General features: G+C 37.5%; 1 non-coding gene across 1 annotated transcript; it reads right to left on the bottom strand.

Moving 5' to 3' along the window:
* Positions 1–3,947: 3,947 nt before the first annotated feature.
* LOC148568940 (small nucleolar RNA R71) lies at positions 3,948–4,055 on the bottom strand. Its single transcript, XR_015881600.1, has one exon. It is a non-coding gene; the product is annotated as a small nucleolar RNA R71 (small nucleolar RNA).
* Between the last annotated feature and the right edge of the window lie 1,582 nt (positions 4,056–5,637).

The following is a 5,637-nucleotide window of genomic DNA, read 5'->3' as shown; positions in this document are numbered from 1 at the left end:
AATTCACATTTCTGGACTTTACTATGAGTTTGTGTGTTTTTCTGTGATTTTAGGTATTTTCTGGCTGAAATTGAGGGACTTGAGCAGAAATCAGATTCAGAGGTTGAAGAAGGACTGCTGATGCTGTTGGATTCTGACCTCCCTGCACTCAAAGTGGATTTTCTGGAGCTACAGAACTCGAAATGGCACGCTTCCAATTGCGTTGGAAAGTAGACTTCCAGGGCTTTCCAGCAATATATAATAGTTCATACTTTGGCCAAGAATAGACGACGTAAACTGGCGTTCAACACCAGCCTTCTGTCCAAATCTGGCGTCCAGCGCCAGAAAAGGATCCAAAACCAGAGTTGAACGCCCAAACTGGCACAGAAACTGGCGTTCAACTCCACAAATGGCCTCTGCACGTGCTACACTTAAGCTCAGCCCAAACACACACCAAGTGGGCCCCGGAAGTGGATTTATACATCAAATACTTACTCATGTAAACCCTAGTAGCTAGTTTATTATAAATAGGACCTCTTACTATTGTATTAGGCATCTTTGGATTACCTTATGATCCTTTGATCACGTTTTAGGGGGCTGGCCATCTCGGCCATGCCTGGACCTTCACTTATGTATTTTCAACGGTAGAGTTTCTACACTCCATAGATTAAGGTGTGGAGCTCTGCTGTTCCTCAAAGATTAATGCAAAGTACTTTTGTTTTCTATTCAATTCTTCTTATTTCGCTTCTAAGATATCCATTCGCACCCAAGAACGTGATGAAGGTGATGATTATGTGTGACGCTCATCATCCTTCTCCCTTATGAACGCGTGCCTGACAAACACTTCTGTTCTACATGAAATAAGCTAGAATGAATATCTCTTAGATCTCCTAACCGGAATCTTCGTGGCGTACGCTAGAATGATGGCGGCATTCAAGAGAATCCGGAAAGTCTAAACCTTGTCTGTGGTATTCCGAGTAGGATTCAATGATTGAATGACTGTGACGAGCTTCAAACTCGCGATTGTTGGGCGTTAGTGACAGACGCAAAAGGATGGTGAATCCTATTCCAGCATGATCGAGAACCGACAGATGAATAGCCGTGCCGTGACAGGGTGCGTGAGCATATTATTCACTGAGAGGAGGGGATGTAGCCACTGACAACGGTGATGCCCTTGCATAAAGCCAGCCATGGAAAGGAGTGAGACTGATTGGATGAAGATAGCAGGAAAGCAGAGGTTCAGAGGAACGAAAAGCATCTCCATTCGCTTATCTGAAATTCCTACCAATGATTTACATAAGTATCTCTATCCCTATTTTAATATTAATTTCGAAAACTCCATAACTGTTTTATATCCGTCTGACTGAGATTTACAAGGTGACCATAGCTTGCTTCATACCAACAATCTCCGTGGGATTCGACCCTTACTCACGTAAGGTATTACTTGGACGACCCAGTGCACTTGCTGGTTAGTTGTATCGAAGTTGTGACAATTATGAATTAAGATCAAAGCACCAAGCTTTGGAGCCATTACCAGGATTTGTTCGAGCCTGGAGATCACAATTTCGTGCACCAAGTTTTTGGCGCCGTTGCCGGGGATTGTTTGAGTTTGGACAACTGACGGTTCATCTTGTTGCTCAGATTAGGTAATTTTCTTTTTGTTTTGTTTTCAAAAAATTTTTCAAAAATTTCTCCTTTGTTTTCGAAAAAAAAAATGTTTTCAAAAATAAATCATTCTATGGCTTCAGAATTTTTAAGAATGAATTCTAGCGTTTCATGAAGCATGTTGAAGCCTGGCTGGCTGTAAAGCCATGTCTCAATCCTTATACCCAAGAGAAGAGCTTCTTTATCTTTCTTAGCCAATTGGCTGTTGAATGTAAGGAATGTCAGGCGTGTCATGTCTGAGTTACATACTAAAGCTTGGCTGGCTATTAAGCCATGCCTGACCCTTTGATTGGAGCTTTAGAGCATAAGATTCCTGGAATTCATATTGAAAATTTTGGAATCCTTAGTTTTCTTTTTTCAAAACTATTTTCGAAAAAAAAAATCCAAAAAAATTAGAAAATCATAAAAATCAAAAATATTTTTTGTTCTTGTTTGAGTCTTGAGTCACATTATAAGTTTGGTGTCAATTGCATATGCATCTTGCATTTTTTCGAAAATATCATGCATTCATAGTGTTCTTCATGATCTTCAAGTTGTTCTTGGTAAGTCTTCTTGTTTGATCTTGATGATTTTGTGTTTTGTGTCTTTTCATGTTTATCATATGCATTCTTGAATTCTTAATGCGTAAGCATTAAAGAATTCTAAGTTTGGTGTCTTGCATGTTTTATTTGCATTAAAAATTTTTCAAAATTGTGTCTATGATGTTCATCTTGACATTCGTAGTGTTCTTGGTGTTCATCTTGACATTCATAGCATTCTTGCATGCATTCATTGTTTTGATCTAAAAATTTCATGCATTGCATAATTTTCATGTTTTTCAAAAAAAATTCAAAAATAAAAAAAAATATCTTTCCTTTTTTCTCTCATCAAATTCAAAAATTTGGATTGACTTTTTCAAAAATTTTTTAAAATCAAGTTGTTTCTCATGAGTCAAATCAAATTTTCAATTTGAAAATCTTATCTTTTTCAAAATCTTTTTCAAAAATCAAATCTTTTTCAAAATTCTTAGTTATTTTCGAAAATTTCAAAAATATTTTTCAAAAATCTTTTTCTTATTTTTATACCAAATTTTCGAAAATAACAATAACAATTAATGTCTTGATTCAAAAATTTGAAGTTTGTTACTTGCTTGTTGAGAAAGATTCAAACTTTAAGTTCTAGAATCATATCTTGTGATTTCTTGTGAATCAAGTCATTAATTATGATTTTAAAAATCAAATCTTTTTCAAAACTAATTTCTATCATATCTTTTCAAAAATATCTTCTTATCTTTTTCAAAAATTTGATTTCAAAATATCTTTTCTAACTTCCTAACCTCTTATCTTTTAAAAATTTGTTTCAACTAACTAACTAACTTTTTGTTTGTTTCTTAACTTTTTCAAAACTACCTAACTAACTCTCTCTCTCTAATTTTCGAAAATATCTTCCCTCTTTTTCAAAAATTTCTTTTTAATTAACTAATTATTTTTATTTTTATTTTTGATTTTAAAAAAAAATTTCGAAAAAAATACTAACATTTTTCAAAAATCATTTTCAAAAATCACTAACTCTTTTTCAAAAATTATTTTTGAAAATTCTCCCTCTCCCATCTTATTCTATTTATTGATATACTAACATATTTCCTTCAACTCACCAAAAATCCGAACCCTCTCTCTCTCTGAGTTCAGATTTTCTTTTCTTCTTTTCTTCTACTCACATAAGGGAACCTCTGTGCTTGGGCAAAAAGGATCCCTATTATTATTATTTTTCTGTGCCTTCTTCTTTGTCATATGAGCAGGAGCAAGGATAAGAACATTCTTGTGAAAACAGATCCAGAACCTGAAAGAACTCTGAAGAGAAAATTAAGAGAAGCTAAATTACAACAATCCAGAAATAACCTTTCAGAAATTTTCGAACAGGAAGAGGAGATGGCAGCCGAAAATAATAATAATGTAAGGAAGATGCTTGGTGACTTCACTGCACCTAATTCCAATTTACATGGAAGAAGCATCTCCATTCCTGCCATTGGAGCAAACAACTTTGAGCTGAAACCTCAATTAGTTTCTCTGATGCAGCAGAACTGCAAGTTTCATGGACTTCCATCTGAAGATCCCTTTCAGTTCTTAACTGAATTCTTGCAGATATGTGATACAGTTAAGACTAATGGAGTAGATTCTGAAGTCTACAGGCTCATACTTTTCCCTTTTGCTGTAAGAGACAGAGCTAGATTATGGTTGGATTCTCAACCCAAAGACAGCCTGAACTCTTGGGATAAGCTGGTCACGGCTTTCTTAGCCAAGTACTTTCCTCCTCAAAAGCTGAGCAAGCTTAGAGTTGATGTTCAAACCTTCAGACAGAAAGAAGGTGAATCCCTCTATGAAGCTTGGGAAAGATACAAACAGTTGACCAAAAAGTGTCCTTCTGACATGCTTTCAGAATGGACCATCCTGGATATATTCTATGATGGTTTATCTGAGTTATCAAAGATGTCATTGGATACCTCTGCAGGTGGATCCATTCACCTAAAGAAAACGCCTGCAGAAGCTCAAGAACTCATTGACATGGTTGCTAATAACCAGTTCATGTACACTTCTGAAAGGAATCCTGTGAGTAATGGGACGCCTATAAAGAAGGGAGTTCTTGAAGTTGATACTCTGAATGCCATATTGGCTCAGAATAAAATATTGACTCAGCAAGTCAATATGATTTCTCAGAGTCTGCATGGAATGCAAGCTGCATCCAACAGTACTCAAGAGGCATCTTCTGAAGAAGAAGCTTATGATCCTGAGAACCCTGCAATAGCAGAGGTAAATTACTTAGGTGAACCTTATGTAAACACCTATAACTCAACATGGAGAAATCATCCAAATTTCTCATGGAAGGATCAAAAGCCCCAACAAGGCTTTAATAATGGTGGAAGAAACAGGTTTAGCAATAGCAAACCTTTTCCATCATCAACTCAGCAACAGACAGAGAACTCTGAACAAAATGCTTCTAATTTAGCAAATCTAGTCTCTGATCTATCTAAGGCCACTGTAAGTTTCATGAATGAAACAAGGTCTTCCATTAGAAATCTGGAAGCACAAGTGGGCCAGCTGAGTAAAAGGATCACTGAAATCCCTCCTAGTACTCTCCCAAGCAATACAGAAGAGAATCCAAAGGGAGAGTGCAAGGCCATTGACATAAGCGCCATGGCCGAACCTGTGAGGAAAGGAAAGGACGTGAATCCCAAGGAGGAAGACCTCCTGGGACGTCCAGTGACCAATAAGGAGCTTCCCTCTGAGGAACCAAAGGACTCTGAGGCTCATCTAGAGACCATAGAGATCCCATTGAACCTCCTTATGCCCTTCATGAGCTCTGATGAGTATCCCTCTTCTGAAGAGAATGAGGATGTTACTGAAGAGCAAACTGCCAAGTTTCTTGGTGCAATCATGAAGCTGAGTGGCAAATTATTTGGCATTGATACTTGGGAAGTTGAACCTCCCTTGTTCATCAATGAACTAAGTGATCTGGATCAACTGACATTGCCTCAGAAGAGACAGGATCCTGGAAAGTTCATAATACCCTGTACCATAGGCACCATGATCTTTAAGGCTCTGTGTGACCTTGGTTCAGGAATAAACCTCATGCCCCTCTCTGTAATTGAGAAACTGGGAATCTATGGGGTGCAAGCTGCTAAAATCTCACTAGAGATGGCAGACAGCTCAAGAAAACAGGCTTATGGACAAGTAGAAGATGTATTAGTAAAGGTTGAGGGCCTTTACATACCTACTGATTTCATAGTCCTGGATACTGGAAAGGAAGAGGATGAATCCATCATCCTAGGAAGACCTTTCCTGGCCACAGCAAGAGCTGTGATTGATGTTGACAGAGGTGAAATATTCCTTCAATGGAATGAGAACTCCCTTGTGTTTAAAACTCAAGGATCTCCCTCTGCAACCATGGGGAGGAAGCAGAAAAAGCTTCTCTCCAAGCAGAGTCAACCAAAGCCCCCACAGTCAAACTCTAAGTTTG

The sequence above is a fragment of the Arachis ipaensis genome, chromosome B4, assembly GCF_059453495.1.
Source record: "Arachis ipaensis isolate K30076 ecotype BB chromosome B4, ASM5945349v1, whole genome shotgun sequence".
NCBI classification, from domain to species: domain Eukaryota; kingdom Viridiplantae; phylum Streptophyta; class Magnoliopsida; order Fabales; family Fabaceae; genus Arachis; species Arachis ipaensis.
Note: the sequence above shows the minus strand (reverse complement) of the source record. Positions and strands in the feature narration are given on the sequence as shown.